This window comes from Ursus arctos, unplaced genomic scaffold (genome assembly GCF_023065955.2).
Source record: "Ursus arctos isolate Adak ecotype North America unplaced genomic scaffold, UrsArc2.0 scaffold_3, whole genome shotgun sequence".
Lineage (NCBI taxonomy): Eukaryota > Metazoa > Chordata > Mammalia > Carnivora > Ursidae > Ursus > Ursus arctos.
The window spans coordinates 58747736-58768981 of record NW_026622985.1 but is presented as its reverse complement, the minus strand read 5'-3'; the positions used below and the strand labels follow the sequence as shown (position 1 = coordinate 58768981).

Genomic DNA, 21246 nt, shown 5'->3' with positions numbered 1-21246 from the left:
GAAAGAGAAGAAAGGAGAACAGAGCAGAAAAAATATTTAAATAATAACTGAGAACTTTCCAAAATTAACGATAGACTCCAAACCACAGATTTAAGAAATTCAGAGGGCAGCAGATAGAATAAATATGAGAAAGCCACACCTACATATATCATTTTCACACCATAGAGAACTAAAAACAAAAAGAAATTTTGAAAGGAACCAGAGGAGGGGAAATATACCTAGAAAAGAACAAGGATAGGAATCACAGCAGACTTCCCGCCAGAAGCCACAGAAGAAAAATGAGAGTGAAGGGAAATATTTCAAGTATTGAATGAAAAAAACCCCACCAAATTAGAACTTTCTATCCAGTGAAATTATCTTTCAAGTGTGAAGGAAAAGTAAAGACGTTCTCAGAAACACAAAAATTGGGGAAATTCATCGCTTGTGGAATTGTCCTGAAACAAATGTTAAGAGAATTTCTTCAGGTAGAAGGAAAATGATATAGGTCAAAAATTTGGATCTATAAAAGAAAAGAGGATCATGGAAGAATAAATAAATTAAGGTGAAATAAAATGTTTTGTTTTTTTCTTATTCTTAGTTGATCTAAAATATAACTGTTTGAAGTAATAATAGTAACAATGTATTGGGTGATTATAACATATGAACAAATGAAATGAATACCAGTAATATCACAAATGGGATGGGAGAGAGAAATCTGGAATATTCCATTATAAGGTATCTGTACTACAAATGCAGTGGTATAGTGTTATTTAAAAGTTAATTTAGATTAGAGGAGCCTGGGTGGTGCAGTCAGTTAAGCGTCAGACTCTTATTTTTGGCTTGGGCCATGATCTCAGGGTCTTGATCTCAGGGTTGTGAGATCGAGCCCTGCATGGGCTCTGTGCTCAGTGCAGAGTCTAAGTTTCTCTCTCCCTCTCCCTCTGCCCCTCTCACCTGTGCTCTGTCTCTCTAAGATAAATAAATACATCTTTAAAAAATAGAGGTAAATTTGAATTAATTTAAAATGTGTATTATAAACTCTAGGGAAATCACTAAAAATGTTTTAGAATAAATATAACTGACAAGCTAAGAGAAGAAATATGGAATCATATAAAATGTTCAATAAAACCAAAAAAAGCAGAAAAAAGGGGGGAAAAAAACAAAGAACAAGTGCAACCAATAAAAACAATTACAAATGCAGTAGATACTAATCCAATTATATCAATAGTCTCTTTAAATGTGAATAGTCTAAATATACCAGTTAAAAAACAAATACTGTCAGAGTGGATTAAAAAACAAGCCCTAATTATATGCTGTCTACAAGAAATGTACTTTAAATACAGGACTCAGATAAATTCAAAGTAAAAGGGATGGAAAAAGACATACCACACTAATCAAAAGAAATCTGAATTAGCTATGTTAATTTCAAGCAAAACTGACTTCAGAGCAAGGCAGATGATTAGGGATAAAGACGGGCATTATATAATGATAAAGGTATAAATTCTCTAAGAAGGCATAACAATTTTGTGTATGCACCTGACACAAGAGCATCAAAATATATTATGTGAAAACTGACAGAGCTTAAAAGAGAAATAGACAAATTTACTATTATAGTTGGAGACTCCAACACTCCTCTTTCACTGATACACAAAATAGGCAGAAAATCAATAAGGGTATTGACAGCCTGAACAACACTATTAACCAACTTGATCCAAATGACATATATAGAAAACTGCGTCCAACTACTGAAGAATATACATTCTTCTCAAGCTCACATGGGACATTCAGCAAGATTGACCACATTCTGGGCTATAAAATACATTTACGAGATGAGATAAATTTAAAGACTATAAATGTACAAGACTGAAAATCACACAGAACATGTTCTCGTGCACAAAGGAATCACACTAGAAATTAAGAACAGAAAAAACCTGGGAAATTTCAAAATAGAGATTAAACAACACAATTCTAAGTAACACAACATGAGTTAAAGAAGAACTCTCAAGATAAATTTTAAAATATTTTGAACGAAATGAAAATGAAAACACAAAAGTACAAAAGCAGTGCTTAGAAGGGAACTTACAGCACGTATTTTAGAAAAAATAAAGGTCTAAAATCAAAAGACTAAGCTTCTACCTTAGGAAACTAGGGAAAGAAGAGCAACATAAGCCTAAAGCAAGCAGGAGAAAAGAAAAGAAATAATAAAAATGAGAGTGAAAATCAATGAAGTTGAAAACAGGAAAACACTAGAGAAAAATTAATGAAACCAAAGCCAGTTCTTTGAAAAGATTAATAAGAGGGATAAATCTCCAGCCAGGCTGAGAATAAAAGGGAAAAGACACAAATGTAATGTAGGAGCCAGATTTCTCACCGTTGGAGTGGAAAGTTACAAATAAGCAAGGCGAAGAGGCTGCAGTGACCCAGGTGGTAAGGGAATAGACTTGGGGACATCAGTATTAACTCATGATTAGCTTACTGTAGGTACAGATGGTTACATATGGACATACTTATAGGTATGTCTATACACATGGGTCAGCATACACACATGTATTTCCTCCCTCTGTCAGCTGAGAGGGCCTAGAAGCAAAACACCCCACCATTAGTAAGCATGCCTAGTACCTAGATCTTGGTTTCTGATACTATTCTCTAATAAAAGGAACCGGTGCTCCTTGAGAGATGGCTGATTCTAGGTCTAGGGCAGGAAATATAAAACATGAACTTACAGCTCTTGACAGTGCCAGAAGGTACGGAAGTGCTACACGCGCGCACATACACACACACACACACACACACACACACACACACACACACACACACACAGGGATGTGGTACGTTACAGATACAAAAGCCAGCTGAAAAAGCTCTTAATAGCCAAAGCTGGTACAATTTGAGCACATACTAAATAAAACAGTATTCAAACATAACCAAAAATTTAAAATAAATAGCCATGAGTCCTCACTGATACAAATGAATGATTGAATAAATAAATCATTGTGGGAAAATAGGTAATAATTGAGGTCGATACACCACCTTCTAACTTCCCACTACTTGGATGTGGGCTATGAGTAGTAACTTTCTTCCAGAGAGTTAAGTATAAGGTGTACGTGGGGGCTATCCTAACAGTTGGGACACCTGACAGATAGTATCTGAGGCGGGTGACCAACGATAGCGTCAGCAGTGACGTCATGTTGACAGTTAGGTACCCTTGATCCAGTATGAGGAGAAGGCTACTTTACTTCTAGGATCTTTCTCCCCCACACTCATAACCCTACTCTAATTATGAGACAAACACCAGACAAATTCCAACTGAGGGGCATTCTGCAAAATACCTGGTCAATATTCTTTAAAAAAAATGTCGAAGTCATCAAAAACAGTGAAAGTCTGAGAAACTGTGTCAGTCAAGAGGAGCCCAAGAAGATGTGACAACAAAATGTCATGTGGTCTCCAGCATGGGATCATGGAACAGAAAAAAGAGCATTAGGTACAAACGAAGGGAATTTAACTAAAGGATGGGCTTTAGTAAATAATAATGTATCAATATTGGTTCATTAAATGTAACAAATGTGCTGCACTGATGTCAGATGTTAATAATAGGGAAAAGTAGATCTGGAAAACTCTCTGGACTACCTTTGCAATTTTTCTCTAAATCTCAAACTATTACAGAATAAAAAATTTTATTTATGTGGAAATTGGCCTAGATGGCATTTAGTATATTCACTCCAATGCTGAGATTCAGTGACTTTGAATAAGATATTTGTGATAGTGTGTTAAGTGACAACTAGTAGCAGGAGATTATTCATGTATTGAGACACTGGAAATCTCTCTCTCTATATATATGCACACGTGTATAAATAGATCTATGTAGAGATATAATACACTATAATCTCTGGGCACTATCATCTCTGATTATGGACAATTTTTATTTTCCTCATTTCATGTGACAGTATTTTAAAAACTATTTACTGGTGCTTGGGTGGCTCAGTCGGTTAAGCGCCTGCCTTCAGCTCAGGTTATGATCCCAGTGTCCTGGTTTTGAGTCCTGCATCGGGGGTCCCTGCTCAGCGGGGAGTCGGCTTCTCCCTCTGCCCTTCCCCCTGCTTGTGTTCTCTCTCTCTCAAATAAATAAATAAATAAATAAATAAATAAATAAATAAAATCTTTAAAAAAAAAAACAATTTACCAAGGACACAGTTATTTTTGTCAACTAAACAGAAGTTCAAAGAAGTTTTTATTTGTAAAATCAGTGAGTATCCGTGATGAGTGATGCCGGTCTGGGCTGTGTGACCTTCCTCCAAGCTCAACTAGCACCCTGCGCTTACCTCTGCCATTGTATTTGCAAGAAACTGCTTTATACATTTATGTTATTTGTCTGTCTTCCTTCCGAAATTACAAAATCCTCAAGGAAAACAAATCTGCGCTCCTATGCCTGTGGAGAGCCTGGCTTACATGCTGTGCCCCCGGGGGTACAGGCAGAGGGCAGTGCCCTGCAGTCTCAGACAGTAACTGCTGGAGTTTCCTCATTTGTAAAATGAAATGTGGGCCCCTGCCATCTCTGGGGTTCCTTCCAGATCTAGGATTCAAGATTCTTTTCTCATCTCAATGAATTGGACATAATTTCACAAAACAGGAACTCTAGGGAGATTATGTGACTTGCCCAAATTCTTCTTTTGCATCTTCTGGGAGGTGATGGAAGATTGAGATTCAGGAAATGTCGGCTCTGTGGGAATGGGTTCAGAAAGCTTTTTTCTCTAAGTTTTAAATAATTTAATATTTGCAGTTAAATTTGTCTTTGAAAATTTACAAATGCCTGAACAAACCAGAATGGTTAAAATATGAAAGGATTAAATACAAGAATAATTATTTTGTAAGATCTTCATGAATTTTTTTTTTTAATTTTCTACACTATGCAGAAAAGATTCTGTGTGATGAAGTGAGCATATTGCTGTATGTGTGTCACTCGGATTATGCTGCTTTTTCCTTGGACCCGAGATGAAGGAAGAATGATAGAAAGGCACGATTCACTGTCTACACATCTAAAAGTCACACTCTGAGGCCTTTCCAGCGTCAGTGATTCTGCCCTGTCTTGATCAGCAATATTCTCCAGCTATCCTCAGTGACACTGACTGCTTGGAACATCCAGTTCACCTAGAAAAGCCCGTGACAGTGGTATTAGTTTCCTATTGAGCTGTAACAAGTTACTACAAATTTAGCTTTAAGACAACACATATTTATTGTCTTATAGTTCTGGAGGTCAGAGGTCTAATATCGGTGTCATTGGGCTCAAATCATTCTGGGGGCTCTGGGGGAGAATCCATTACCTTGCCTTTCCCAGCTTCTAGAAGCCACCTGCATTGCTTGGCTCAGGGCTGCCTCCTCCAGCTTCAAAGCCAGCAGGGCAGCGTCTTTGAATCTCTCTGACCTGGACCATCTGCCTGTGCCATCTCATCTCCTCTCTAACACCGACTCTCCTGCCTCTCTCTAACAAGGACCCCGTGATCACCCTGGGCCCACCCAGATGATTCCAGAGAATCTTCCCATCTCAAGACTCTTCACCATATCTCTGAAGTCCTTTTTGATACATAAGGCAATATGTTGACATCTTTGCTATGGGGGCCATTGTACTGTCTGGCATATATCCATCTTTCTTTTACTAGCCAGTGAGTGGAGTGGACACGCCTTGTGTGGAACCCTATTTTCATGTAACCTCTGAGTCAGGCACCTTCGGTACCAGTCACAACTTGTCCCAGAGAAGTCACTGCTTTGTCAGTTCCATAAAGATTGCCCTTTTAGAAAGTGTAAAAGGATATGTGAGGCTCTAATTATAGCTATGTGAGCATATGATACTTTTGTATCAGGCAAAATTTGTTTTTCTCTTAAGAGTATAGCTTTGGTGGGACAGACTTAGACTTAAATCTGGGTTCCACCCTCTACTATCTCTGTCACTTAGAGTGGGTGGCTTGCTTTTTTCCGAGCTTTGCCATCTCTGACTCAACCACAACTCCTGCCATCCTTATACGCACCCCCATCCCTGAGATTTCTCTATTGAGATTCGAAGGATAGCCAGGGTGTCTTAAATTATATAGTAAGAGGCATAATTGAACTTTATAGACTTAAAAGAAATAAATAAGCACAAAACAAACAAGATCATATAATTTGGGTGGGGGTTTTCCATGAAGTCTAAAGTTTGACTTATTTAAGACTCTTCTCTGAAAACATTTTTAATTCTTATTTTCTAGAACCTATAAACACGTACCAAAAAACTTTTGAGAAACTGCCTAAGTTCCAGGAAGACTCTAAGGTGATGAAATATTATGCACATTATGAAATATGATGTTTATAAAAAGGAGTTTACTATTAATCTTCTGGTCCCTTTCTCTCCTTGCCCCACCCTGTGTCTCTGTGATTCTCTATAACTTGTTCAAGTTGTTCTGTGTGCCCCATGTTTTTGGGAGTCCAGCTCCCTTTTCCTTTTTCGGAAAAGAAAATTAAACTAAGCTCCCAAAGTACTCCTCTCCTTCCCCAATGTCCCCTTTTATTAATATTATATTGAATTGATTAAAAGTTGAATGTTTAACTGGTAGCCTCGTATATTATTAGCAACATAATTTATTAAGGATTGAGATATATATAGATATATCATCTATCTATCTATCTATCTATCTATCTATCTATCTATCTAATCTATTTTTTTCTTAACAGTGTCTTTGACATCTTACAACATGAAATAGAAAATAATTAGCCCCATCTGCAAAAGAGCACACCTCGACCACATTCTTGGGATCTCCTCCCTGATTTCTTCTTTCTCTTTTTTCATTCTCTCATTCACATTCCCTCTTTCAGTCATTTTTTCTTTACATAAGAAATGTAGCACTTTGGCTCATTGCCGCATTTTGAACAACACAATGTATATAACATGAAGTGAGAAAATGTTCCCATCTTCTCAATCTTGTGAAGTAATCATTATAAAAAGTTTTGCCAATCTGTCCTCCAGGATTTTTCATCTGTAAACACCCGCTGGACATCATGCTATGACCAAGCACCTAGATCGGACTTACTTTTCAGTGGCCACATAGTTGTTCATTGTATGGACATCTCATAATTTGTTTCTCTCTACTTCTCTCATTACTGTTGCAGCAGAAAGCAGATTGTTTGTCTCATTGCATTTATCACTCTATGTATTTTTCAGTGGAGGAACCAAAAAGGAATGAAAAAGCAGCCCCATAGCTATTTCCTTAAAAAAAAAAATCCTTTTCCCCAAACCCCCTCACTTCTTGACCTCTCACCTTGGAGGAGTTGGGGGAGTGGCCCAGGAAAATTATTATTTAGCAACATATTATCAAACACGAATAAACAATTACTAGAGCACTTCCCTGAGAGTACCCCCGTAATGGCGATGCCAGAACCAGGAGCAGTGAGAGGGAGCCTTGTGCTGACTTTAGAAAAAGATCTGCTGAAAATAGTTACTTTTATTATACAGCAAGACAGACAGACACACATACATATATAAAATAAAAGCACTTATATTCCCATATGTTGATATATAAATATATATTATAAGTCTGCCCTGTTGTCCTATTGAACACTGAATTTCATTAGTTTTAGCATGTTTCATTAATTAATAACTTATATCTGTCAAAGATGAGATACCAAAACATCATTCTGATTAGGGCGTGCCGAACATTGTTCTGAATGACATCCTCACGCAGCAGTATCACCATCTGGAAACCAGAAATGGAGCATCATGCTTACAAGCTGTTCTTATCTTCTGGACTTCTCTACTTCTCTCTCTTTCTCTCTCTCCCCTCCCCTGAATCAGCGAGCTCTCATGACCACATCATCTATTTGTCACTCCCTAGCCACAGCGCTAGATGATTATTATCAGTGATGTGCCTCCGGCCACAGAGAGACTCAGACTTTATTCTCCTCCTCTGTCTCCTCCTCAGGAACCTCCTCAGCCACCGTATCACTGACAGCCTTTCTCATCGTTCTACTTGTTTCTAACAACTGCAGTCTCATCGATGTCACCTGCATGCAACCCAAGCCTGTTAGCTTGGTCACAGTCGAAAGAGACTTACACATACTTATCAGGAAAAAGTACTTATAAATAGGAAGAGGGAAAGAGGAAGGAGACTTTCTGTGTCCCTTCTGTAGTAACAGGAAGAACATTTAGTTTGATAAGGCACAAAGAGAAGTTCTTGACAAACAGTCTTACCTCTGCTTGGTGGAATAGAGCTCAGGGGACAAGCAAAGCCCATCCCCTAAAGAAGCCGATCGTCACAACCCCCTTCAGCCAGCCCCCATCCATCTGCAACAAAAGCTCCACTCCTGAACTGACCGACAGTTGTGTACCTGGACAGTTCCTGAAGGAAACAGTGCAGCATTTGACTAATCTTACATAACATTTTCATAATCCACGCCCATTTGTCCCAAGGAAAAACCTGTTTTCCTGAACTTTTTGTATCAGGAAATATTCAAAACAGGGGACTGAGATAGTGGGGCTCCTTCAGACCAATGAATCAAATTAGAGGAGACTTCCTATATGTATGGTCACTGCAAAATTTGGGGAGGTCTACTTCATGCCAACTCAGGGGGAGAAAGGAGACGTGAAGAACAAATCACTCTCCACTCCCCAAGGATCTTACAGCCTCTCAGTAACTCTCACAGAGGAATGTTGACACAGACGGAGAGGGGACATATTATCAACTGGGAATTTGCGAAGGCTTCACCAAGGAGTAGTGTCTGCAATGAGTTTTGAAGCATGAGTAGGAGTTCTGATGAATGAGGACTGAGCTAGGCTTGGGGCGATGGGAAGGATGTTGAAAGCAGAGAGAACAGCAAAGGTTCTAAAGGTACTAAATTATTGAGCAGGATGATACATTTGGGGAACTGCAAAATCATCTGTATGGCAGAAACCAAGTATGTGGAAGCAAAGGGGAGAGAAGAGGCCGGAGAAGTAGGAAGCTTCATTTCATGGACTGATTTATGACTTAGAAAATAACAATTGTGAATTTGGGTACTATAATGATTCTGCACTTTACCGGCTGACCTTAGCATATTATTTGTAATTGCAAGAGAGAAACATTGAAGGGAGGAGTCTGATGTATATTTACTCTGTGTGCTCAGAAAATGGATGGTCTGGTTGGTCAAACGACCTACCTTGAATTAGGTCACTAAATACCAGCTCCCAAATAATTAGAATAATTAAAGTCCATTAAATATTAAAGCGGTCATTAGTACATGTGAATACTCCTTTGACACTTCAGAAGGATCTTTAAGACTTTAGAAAGGGTCAGGACTGCAATCAGAATGACTCCCACTCTGTGTCAGGTCCAAGGTGATTGCCAACAAGGTCTGCTAGGGAGGAGGTGAGCTTAGGATTCTCCTATTTTAAAAACCACTTGCATTTAGAGTATTTTTACACTTTATGTGCTGTGAAGCCTCCTGACAGATTGAATTTGGGCCAACGTAATAAATGAAGCATTGCACTAATAATGTTAATACAAACAAATAATCAGAATAAACCACATTTCCCCACGTGATCTTGTAAACATATGGTCTTGCGGTTGAAACTTGGCAAGTTAATTGTCATAAGAACCCTGAAAGGAAGGTGGAATGAATTGGTAATTCTATCCCTAGGTCAGATCTCCGTCCTTCATATTTCCCTGTTCCCACAGTCTGGCAAACCCTTAAAACAGCAAGTACGTTCTATTGTTAGCATTTCTTTCCCCAGTGAAATTGCATTAATGATTATAATTTGCTCCATTAGTATTGGTTTTACAGCTTCATTAAATGCATCCATTAGTTTACTTGTTTTTAAAGACCTGTTGGATACCCAGGGCAGGAAAGATTTTTTTTTTCCTTTAATATTTAACATGTAAGAAGCTAAGACTCAGAAAGGTGACTGCTTTGTCCAAGGTCATGTGACCTGAACTCCTGAACTACAATGGATGCTGCTACCTCCAAGTCTGAATTCCTTTTTCACAATATCATACTGCCTCGAGGACATGCCTTACTCACCAGTTTAAATGCTCTCTATGTTCCCAACACTGTCCTAATTAAAAACCTCACATCAGACCTGCATTATAGGAGCTATTATTATTCCTGTTTTGCAGATGAGGAACCTGAGACCTGGAAAGATTAAGGAACACAAGCTCTCAAAGGAAGAATCAGGATTCAAACCCCAGTAGTTGGTTGCAGAGTCTGTACTCTTAACTACGACCAGTATGCCCCCCAGGCAGTTAATTTCCCTTCCCCGATGCCATTACTGTACCTTGCAATTTTGCTACAATATCACTTGTCTCTGTGGCTTTCTTCCCCACTGAACTTGAAGATTCTGGACAGCAAAGCCAATGACTTAATTATTTTTGTTCATAGGCTTATATTTGTTAAGCCCAGAAAATATTCCCCTGTATTTCCTGTCTGCTGATCTCAGTTAATGACATAACCATTGACTCAAATTCCAAGCCAGAAATGTGGGGATTATTTTAGATTTTTCCCTTCTTCCTCATTCCCATCACAACCAAGCCCTGTCAATTCTTCTTCCCTAACTCCTCTCAAATGTATCCTTTCCTCTCTCTCCACCACTACTCCCTGTTTACGCCTACACATTTCTGGATTTTATCAGCCACCTTGCTGGTCTTCTTGCCTCCTTACTTCCTCTCATTCCAGTCTATCCTCACAGCTAGTCATGATCTGACCATGTCCTTCACTTACTCAGCATCGTACTTGTTTGAAGAAACCGAAAGGTCGTTTTTGTGTTTTGTTTTTCTTACACATCACACCCATGCAGTTGTTACTTCCTTCCTCAGTCAGGAAGAACTTCCCCTTACTTCTTTGCTTGTAGATTTCCTACTCATCATATAAGACTCAACTCTATTTATTTTACTTATCCATTCCACCACTGATAGAACCTCAGTTGGGCTCCAATGTTACCCAATCACCTACAATGAAATTATGAGCATTCTTGTTCATGTCTCTCATGACTAGGCGTTCATGAAGTTGTATATGAGCTTGTCTGGGATATACACCTTGTAGTCAGATTTCAGGATCAGAGTCAGTTAGGCAAAGTCATAAAGGCTGGTCTAGAGTCACGGATTAGTGAGAATTATAACTCAGATATGGCCGACCTTACATTTTTACTTTGTTTTTTGTGTAAATGATACACCTAAGATCAAGGATTGTGGTGTTTTGAATGATCACACCTCCCTGGGGTCTCTTTTTAACTCAGGATGATACCTTCAAAGTTTTAAGGTCTCCGCTAGCCTTGAAGAGTGAAGGCCATAACATAGCTGAGAGGCCCGAGTCTCGGGCTGTCTTCTTTGTTATTTTGAGTGGGAATGTAGAGTGGGTGTGGCTAACATCAACATCCACGGTCCACCTTATTACCACAAAGGGAATTTTATGCCATAGAGAATTGAATGAGCTGGTTGCTTTTCCATCTTTTTTTCCTTATGGTATCACTGCTCCTTCTCATCTCTACAGATCAGACCATTGCCTACCGTAGAGGGTTTATACATTCCTTATTTCACCCAGTTCTGCCACATCGCTCTCCAGAATGGAGATGCGTTGTCCATACTCCCACCAGCAGTTCAGGAGAGATCTCATATACTAAGCATTTGCTAACTCTGGGTGGTATCTGATTTTCATTAAGATGGGCAGAAAGTGGTATGTCTCCATTACTTTAATTTTTACTTCTCTTATTACACTTTCACTAACAAAGTTGAGAATCTCTTCATATGCTTTTGTCCTTCCATCTTTCCTTTCTCTGAATAGTAGTATCGTAACCTTTGCCTATTTTTCTACTGTATTCATTTTTGTTTCTGGTTGATTCATAAGAGTCCCTTGTATTTTCTAGATTAATCCCTTGTTGGTTTTTGAGGTTGCAAATATGTTCTCCTAATCTGCCACCCATATGTTAACATAATCTATAGAGTGGTTCATTGAACAGGGGTCTTTAATTTTGATGTTATCAAATCCAATTTTTTGCCTTCTGGTTTGTGCTTTGGGGTTCTTATTTAAGAAGTACTTCTCCATCTGATGCTTAAATAAATTATCATGCCCCCCCATTCATTTTATAGCTTTACCTCTAATATATAGGTCTTTTATACCTCTGGAGTTCACTCGAATATGCAGTATAAAGTGTGGACCCAAACTTATTTTTTATGCATATGGTGAGCCAGTTTTCTGACTATTATCTATTGAACAATCTTCAGTCAATCCACTTCCCCGTGCTCCTGTTTGTGGAATCATTTCTTTAATATATCAGATCTCTCTCTGTGTGTCTCTATCTCTCTGCCTCCCCCTTTGTCTGTCTCTGTCTCTCTGCCTGTCTCTGTCTATATAGATAGATACTGTATATCTCATATCTCTGTCTCTATAAAATACCTGTTTAGTGAAAGAAAGAGGTATATTTCCAGGTACACACACACACACACACACACACACACACACACACACACACTTACACATCCTATTGGTTCTGTTTCTCTGAAGAACCTTGACTAATATAATAGTATAGAAGAATGATATTGAGGGGCGCCTGGGTGGCTCAGTTGTTAAGTGTCTGCCTTCTGCTCAGGGCATAATCCCAGAGTCCTGGGATCAAGCCCCACATCAGGCTTCTCCGCTGGGAGCCTGCTTCTTCCTCTCCCACTCCCCCTGCCTGTGTTCCCTCTCTTGCTGGCTGTCTGTCTCTCTGTCAAATAAATAAATAAAATCTTAAAAAAAAAAAAAGAATGATATTGATATATAGTCCCTAAGTTTGTATCTGACAATCTTGTGGAACTCTATTGTTGCCATATTTTGAAAATTCTGTTACGCTTTCTGGGAAGATGATCCTGTAATTTACAGTAATTGCCATGTTGTCCCTTTCTATCTTCATAGCTTTTCTTTTTCTTCCTTCTTTAATTATTTATTTTTTTCTCATTGCATTGGCCAGAACTTCTAACAGCATTTTAAACAACACAGTAGTCGTGATAGTGGGTATATCCTTGTCTTATTTCTTACATTAAAAAGATCAAGTCTGTATTTCTCTGTTGTATGTGTTTCCTGGATGTCTATGTAGACTTAATCAAGTTTAGAAGACTACCTTCTAATTCTAGTTTCTAATAATTTGTCTGAGTTAGTCTTCCTTTTAAGAACTACTTTCCTAAGATAAATCCTCATTGATTATGGTATATTATCTTAAAAATACATTAAGTATTTCAATAGCTAATATCTAATTTGAACTTTTCATCTGTTTTTAAGTGAAATGTCCATATAATTTCCATTTCTTGTTCTTCTCTAGCCTTGAAATTGCAAGTATATTAGCCTCATGAATTAGTTAATTACGTTTCCTTCTTTTTTAAAAAAAAATTTTATTTAAAAATGGATAGAACTCTTTTTAAAAGTCATCTGGGCCTGGGGCTTTCTGCTGGTAAAAGCAGGGTGGAGATAGAAGTCTTTAATCATTTTTTTGATAATAGGATTTACTCATATTTTCTATTTATTCTTGGGCTATTTAATTTTGGTATTTTATATGTTTCTTGAAATTTATGCATTTGGCTCAAGCTTTTCAAATTGCTGCCTGTAGTTGTTACTGATATTCTTTTAAACTGTAAAAGCTTTCCATGTTGTCCACAGTTATTTCTCAACTTTGCGAAATATTTTGCAGATAAACATTTTTAAATTAAACTGTTAAAAATTCAAGTATAATTAATGTGCCAATAAACATTTTTAATTTTCTGATTAGTCTTACCAAATGCCTCAAGTTTATAAATCTTTGAAAAGACCCAAGTTTTGGTTTTATTCATTTTCTGTATTGTTCTTTTATTCTCTACTCCGTTTATTTCTGCTCTAATCTTTATTATTTCCTCTTTCCTCATTCTAGGGTTTACTTTCTTGCTTTTTATCTATCTTCTTGAATTACATATTGAATCACTTGTTTTGAGCCTATCTGGCTTATTGATCATATATTTTCAATTATAAACTTTCTTTTAAGTAGTTATAAACTTTTTAGTTTCCATGATGCTGATGATCTGAAATTAATTGGTGGATAATACTTGAATTTTTGTGACTTTTCTGTGTATTGTTATAAGTAATGTGAATTTCTCTTTTGCAAGCTCTCTATATACCTATTAGTTCTGACATTCCTTACATTCCTGAGAATATCTTTTTTTTTTTTTTTTAAGATTTTATTTATTTATTTGACAGAGAGAGAGGCAGCCAGGGGGAGAGGGAACACAGGCAGGGGGAGTGGGAGAGGAAGAAGCAGGCTCCCAGCGGAGGAGCCTGATGTGGGGCTCGATCCCAGAATGCCGGGATCATGCCCTGAGCCGAAGGCAGACGCTTAACAACTGAGCCACCCAGGTGCCCCCTGAGAATATCTTTTTTTGAAAGATTTTTACTTATTTATTTGACAGAGAGAAAGAGAGAGAGAGAGCACAAGCAGGGGGAGTAGGAAGCAGAGGGAGAGGGAAAAGTAGGCTGCCCCCTGAGCAGGGAGCCCAATGTGGGGCTGAGAATATCTTTTTTAATGTTCAAGGTTAAGTGAGAATTTAACTGGATATAAAATTCTACATTGAATGTTCTCCTCCTTAAATCTTTTGAAATTACATTCCACTGTATACTTGCAACTAATGCTGTGATCGAGAAATCTGCTATCTCTTAGATCATTCTTCTTCTGTAGGTGATCTTTTTCTGCTCAGAAGCTTTCAGAACTTTCTCTTTTCTTTCATGTTCTTAAATTTTACCACAATTGTAACATAGTTTATACCCATTACCTCCTAACATTCTTCTTTATGAATACTTGTTCTAGCTTTATTTTCCCAACATCCTTCTCTATCCTCCTTTGAGAATATTCATTGAATAGCTATGGTACATTCATTTGTTATATTGGCACTTATGTGCTAGGTACTATTTTCCAGGCTGGAAATATGGCTGGGACAAAACATTTCTTACTGAACTTATATTATACTAGAGGGAGACAAACAAATAATCAAATAAACATATGCCAGGTGTTATAAGCACAGAAAAGAAATACAAAGCAAGGAAAGGGATACGAAATGTGTGTGAAAATCATATTTTTAAACCTTTAACATAATTTCAGTTTATTTTTTTTAAATAATTTTTTTTAAAGATTTTATTTTATTTATTCGACAGAGATAGAGACAGCCAGCGAGAGAGGGAACACAAGCAGGGGGAGTGGGAGAGGAAGAAGCAGGCTCATAGCGGAAGAGCCCAATGTGGGGCTCGATCCCATAACACCGGGATCACGCCCTGAGCTGAAGGCAGACGCTTAACCGCTGTGCCACCCAGGCGCCCCATAATTTCAGTTTAAAGAAAACTTATAAAAATAATACAAAGAATGTATATACTGGCCATTTACCCCAATTCCTTATTCTTTTTTTAAAAAGATTTATTTATTTATTTGAGAGAGAGAGAGAGAGAGAGACAAAGAGAAAGAGAGACAGAGTGCAGGGGGAGGGGCAAAGGGAGAGAATTCTCAAGTAGATTCCCCACTGAGCGGGGAGCCTGAAGTAGTGCTTGATCTCACATGAACCTGAGATCATGACTGGAGCTGAAACCAAGAGTTGGTTGCCCAACTGACTGAGCTACCAGGAGCCCCCCCAAATTCCTTATTCTTAACATTTTACCACATTTGTTGTTCTCTCTCTCTCTTTCTCTCTGAGTTTAGATATCTTTATTTAGCTATCAATCTACAGATACAGGTAGATTTATAAATATATAAGTCTAAATCATCTGAGAGTAAATTATGGACACGATACCTCCTTATCCCTAAAGACTTCAGTGTTAAATGTCTAAAAACAAGAACAATCTCTTACGTGTTACCATACAGTGATCAAAATCAGGAAATTAACATTGACAAAGTACTGTTATCTAATCTACAGACCTTATTGAGAACTCACTAGTTGCTCCCAAAATGTCCTTTAAAACAAAAGAAAATTTTAGATAATGAGTTGTATTTAGTTATTATATCTCTTTATTCTGTTTTCATCTGGAACATCTCTAAGTATTTTAAATATAGTGGGAGCAACAATTTGAAGCATTAACTTGCAGGATGTCCCTCAGCTTGGGTTGTCTAATGTTTCCCCATGATTAGATTTAGGTTATGCAGTTTTGCAAAAATACTGCTGAAGTGATTCTGTGTTCTGTGTTCCTCTCAGTGCACTGTGTCAAGAGTCAAATGAAGTCAATTTGTTCCATTACTGGTGATGTTAACATTGATGATTTTAAGGCGGTGTCTTGTCAGATAGGGAGACATTTAAATTTTTTCTGTGGTCTATTAATATTCCTGTATTCAGTGTACACTGCTCAAGTTGCTGTTTTCTTTTCTTTTCTTTTTTTTTTTTTGTAAGGGTTTTTTATTTTGTTGAAATGGAATGCTAGGTGAACAGACATGCATTTTTTTAAAAAAAGGTTTGTTTCTTTATTTATTTGTTTGTTTGTTTGTTTTAGAGAGAGAGAAAGAGTGAAGGGAGGAGCAGAGAGAGAGAATCTTTGGGCAGACTCCCCACTGAGCACAGAGCTCAACAAGGGGCTCGATCTCATGACCCATGAGATCATGACCTGAGCCGAAACCAAGAGCTGGATGCTTAACTGACTGAGCCACCGAGGCGCCCCTGCTGTCTTCCTTTTAATGTTGCTTGCTCTTTAGCTACCTTTATGTTTTTCCCTCTGAGCTCATAGTCCTCTGGATGTAGAGGACATTTCGACTGGTGATATGAACCTATGGGAAAGAGCAAAAGCCTGGATTCTTCCTTATGTCCGTAAGAGTCTAAATGGTGGGGATGAAGGAATGCCCCAAGGTCAGATGAGTCACCCGAGCTACCATCGTACCTGTGTGCTGACTCTGCTCCTTTACAACGCTCTCTCATTCACTTGTCATCATTTAACCAACACCTTGGTTCAGGGAAGGTTGTGATTAAGGAGGAAAAGCTCAATTACTGATTGGCCCAGTTGTCATGTATCTGTTTCTATTGGCCCTGTGGCCTGCCTCCAGCCCTACCCTGACCAGGTGTCCCCTCGCCTCACTGGGCTAGTTGCTGGTTTTGTCTTTCAGAGGTAGCGGGGTGGGCAGTAGTCTGCCCAGGGTAAAGGAAGGGGAAAAAAAAGCATGTGTGAAATCCTCTTCCCTACCTGGTCACTCATCCATGGTTCTTCTGTTGTCCAGGAATGCCTCGTGTTTCATGTAGGTTGGCTGGGGCTGTCTTTGTCTTTCTTTATCCTCTGGAGTAGTTCCAGGGCTCAGTCTCAGAATGGGGGTCACAGGCCATGTTAGTTTTCATCCTGTGTAGTGATTTTATGAGGATTAAGTGAATTAATTCTATAAAAGCACCTGGAAAACAATGTGTCACCAGTAAATGGTATCCACCACTAGTTTTATTTTATGACTATTATTATTGTCATAATTAATAATAACCTTTAATTTTGCATAATAATAAATATTCTCATCAACATTTGAGACTCCATTCTGGATGAAAAAATCCAAAATGTATTCCACAGAGGCCTTGCTCTGTGGCCCATGACCCGAACTACCAAGTATTTCAATGTGCACAGCTGAAGGGGCATGCACCCACTTGGAACAGAGAGGGTCCACGGAGCCTCAGAGAGGAAAGGGTTTCTAATATCTTTTGAGTTTGCCAATATCTCTTACTAGATTCAGCAGAGATGCAACCGACAGGCATGAGCATCTGTCTTGAAGAAAAGCAGGGCCAAGACTGTGACCAGAGAGCCTGATGGCCACCCAAAGGGACACTGATGTTGGACCTGACAATACCACATTGTGTTTGGTGGAAAGAGCAAGAAGGCAGAGACACGAAAGAGACAAGAGATCTGGAACATAGTAGGGACTCCATAAATTTGGATTGTGTTGAATGGTTCTGGTTTTAAGAACTGGACCAGCCACTTTCTAGCTCTGTGGCTTTGGCAAGTTGTCTAACTTTTTTGATCCTCAGGTTCCTTATCTGCCAAATGGGGATAATAATGTCATGCCTGCCTGACTCCGAGGGTGGTTTTGAGGTGCAAAAGAATCAATAGATAATTCACTTGCTTTGAAAACAGTCCAAACGCTTTGTATTGATAGGTTGGCACCTGCATTAGAGGATTTTACTGCGGAACAGAGACCCATGGTGCGCTATGGACCAGCGGAGGGTATCTCTAAATCCTGAACATGCTCAAACTGCATAGTTGAATCTGGTACTTTTTAATTACTGATGAATCCCTGATTGCTGGGCTCAAGTTCATTTGCAGATTTCTTCTTCAGGGCTGAAAACACATGCTATAACTATGACAACCCCTACCTCTTCCCCCCTGCCAAAGGGAGTTTCGTTTACCCTGAGTTTAGAGGTGAGTTAATCACACCAGTTACTCACAGTCTAATTTCCCTCATCTGCAGCCAAGAATTTTAGGCCACTGGCCAAACATTGTGGTGAGAGAATGGCACAGGTGGAATTCAGCTATGATGCTGTTATTCCATCTTGGGGAGGTAGGGAGCAGCCCTGCCTGATGACAGAATGCATTATATTTCCTCCAGAAAAAGAAAAATTTGTTAGCCCATTTAAATAAAGAGGCTATCCCCGGGGCTTTCATTTTCATAGTATTTACCCTTGAAAGTTTTTCCCATATGCACAACCTTTCCTTCTCTCCTTCCCTGGTCCCATCAAACTGGAATGAACCTCAACCTTTGCACAGAGTAGTGACGTTGAGCAAACTATGTCTTTACAACTGCACAACCACAGGCCACTCTGCGAATATCCTCCAGGTTTGTCGAAAGAGCAGGAGTAGCAGTAAATATTTGCCAGCAAAATGCATCGAGATGTTACCGATTTCCGTTCTCCCCTCCCGTTGTTTCAGGAAGTCAAGCCCTTCTCATAGAAGCAGAGCTGGAGGCCTGGAGCTGACTAGAAAGACAATGTGTGCAATATAGGGGAACAAGGGCTTGCTGACTTTCAGTCCCAGGAAATATGATCCCACGGTATCTCTCCCTCCCCACTGCCCGTACCTCTTCCACGGTGGTGGTCTTGTGAACATCAGTTCTCCCCACCACGATTATAACAATTTTGGGGGGGTCATGGAGGTAATACCTAGTGAAGCTGGGGTGCAAACCCAAGCCTTTCTGATTTCAAAGCTGAGAGGCCTCCATGATGTCATTTTGCTAGAGGTGTTTTATGTGTGCAGTGCACACAGGTTGACAGCATGTCCAAACTTCTCTTCCTTCAGCGACCTGAAACCCACACCAAAGGGACCATACTTCTTCACTTGATACTCAAGACAAAACTGTACCTCTTTGCATAATGAGGCAGAATGTTTAAAATGAAGAAGATTCTGGAAGAATTTAGTAAGTATGGTCACCACTCCTTCCTTCCTCTTAGGCTCCAATATTTTCAGTAAACATTTACTAAATGTCTAGTGTATTCCTCAGTCTGTGTTAGGAGATAAATATATTTAAAATATGAGCAATTAGAGCCAGTCAATGGCAAAAATTGCAGTTTTCACTTTCTGCTTTAGGATGTCCAACACCCAAGTCCTAGCAAAGGGCCCAACAGGAACTGCACTGCAATTCAAGGCCAACTTACGATATATATTTTTTTCACTCTACAAACCACTAAACATTATGGTTCAACAAAGCAATATCTCTAGAACTTTCAATGGCCAGGATGTATCAGCACTGTGGTCAAGAGCTGATTAAGAATCAAACCATTCTTGTGCTTTGAAAAACTCTTGTGGAATTAACTCCCTTGAGGCTTGTGAGCTATGGGGCACCACATCAAGACCACAGTGGAAAGCTGATGGACAACAGAGCTGAAAGGAAGCAAAGTCACCCCAAACCACCCTGCCCAAGCACAACCAAGGGGCTCTCTATGGCATGTCAGGTCCCACAGCCCTGGGACCCATACTGCAGGCGTCTCTACCACATAAGACTTGGGGAAGTGCCAGAAGTCAGGGCCTGAACTTCTGGGAAGATCTGACGGTCCTGGACAGACTGGGTTTCCAGCTTAAGTAGAGAACAATAAATGGTTCAGGTAAGTTCTTGGATGGCAGGCCAAGGGGAGGTGACACATATTTCCCTTACCAGTCAAGCCTCACCCTTTGGGGGTGGGAAAGGAATGTTTATAAGATGGGTGGCAATTGGGCAAATGTTTGCTGTTTCTTTCATTCTCTATAGGACGCTTTTGCTCTTTGGAAGTCAAATTTCTCTCAGGTTTATAAAATATTTTACATCTCTTACAAAAGCAAGTTGAGCTGAAGGGTGAGGCGCGCTTGGTAATAGGAGCTATTAAGAAAAAACAAACAAACAAACCCAGTCTTCTGTAAATTTCACAACTGACCTTTCCTTAAGCCGGCAATGTGACATCCTCTCCAACACCTATCCATCTCTGAGACCAGAGAGGTCATCTTCAATGTCTTTCAACACTTAGCACTTGAGCTGAAAAACAAAATTGGAAAACTCAACCTGGTTTATTTGGAAAATTTGCTTTTCATTTACTGGTTCCTTCACACATTAACCTTTTGTTATTAAATTCTAGTATCATTGCATCAGGCAAAGGTCAGAACGTTGAGGTCTACAGTATGGCTTTGTTGGAATTTTCGATACTTTGTATATGAATTTACATGTAATTGACTTGTGTACTTGTTTTATGGGCATGGGGATCTCACTCTCAGTTTGTAAGGATGCAAGTCGGAAATATATATTTAAAATTATCTGTATTAGTTATATTATTCACATCACCTATAATCTTGCTTATAACTTCATATATATATGTGTGTGTGTGTGTGTGTGTGTGTGTGTGTGTGTGTATCACATTGTGCACTTGCTCTGATGAAGAATTATTAAATAGGACAGGCTGTATCCAGATTCACTCCTTTTATGTTATGACTTCTTCATTCTTGAGCTCCAGCTCCTAAGCTCCTAATTTTGTTTACCTTCTTGTTTAATTGGAATGGGTCAGCAAATAATTCTATCAAGTAGGGTACATGTGTCATTAGTATATTTTGTGAGCTTCTGTTTATCAGAAGATATATTTCTATTGCCTTCTCATTATTGACTGAATCTAAAATTCTTGGGTCTAAAAACTGTTCATTGACAGAGAAAAAAGCACTGCTTTATTGTCTACTGGCATTTAAGTTTACAAATGAGAAACTGCGCTAAATTAATGTTTGTTTTCTTGCGGAAAACCGGTGTCTCTTATTTGGATCATAATTGATTTTTATCTTTATCCTAGTCGTTTGTCTTTATCCAAATGCCTAGATGTGTGTGTCATTTCTTTG

General features: G+C 38.9%; 1 protein-coding gene across 2 annotated transcripts in view; it reads right to left on the bottom strand.

Annotated features, from left to right (window-relative positions):
- ITPRID1 (ITPR interacting domain containing 1) overlaps window positions 1-20399 on the bottom strand; it is a 130824-nt gene extending 110425 nt beyond the window's left edge. For both annotated transcript variants that reach the window (XM_057304279.1, XM_057304278.1), the window contains exons 1-2: window positions 20307-20399; window positions 17116-17265 (exon numbers count right to left, since the gene is read on the bottom strand). The gene's annotated coding sequence lies outside the window, so the exon portion shown is untranslated. The remainder of the gene's footprint in view (window positions 1-17115; window positions 17266-20306) is intronic.
- Window positions 20400-21246: the final 847 nt, after the last annotated feature.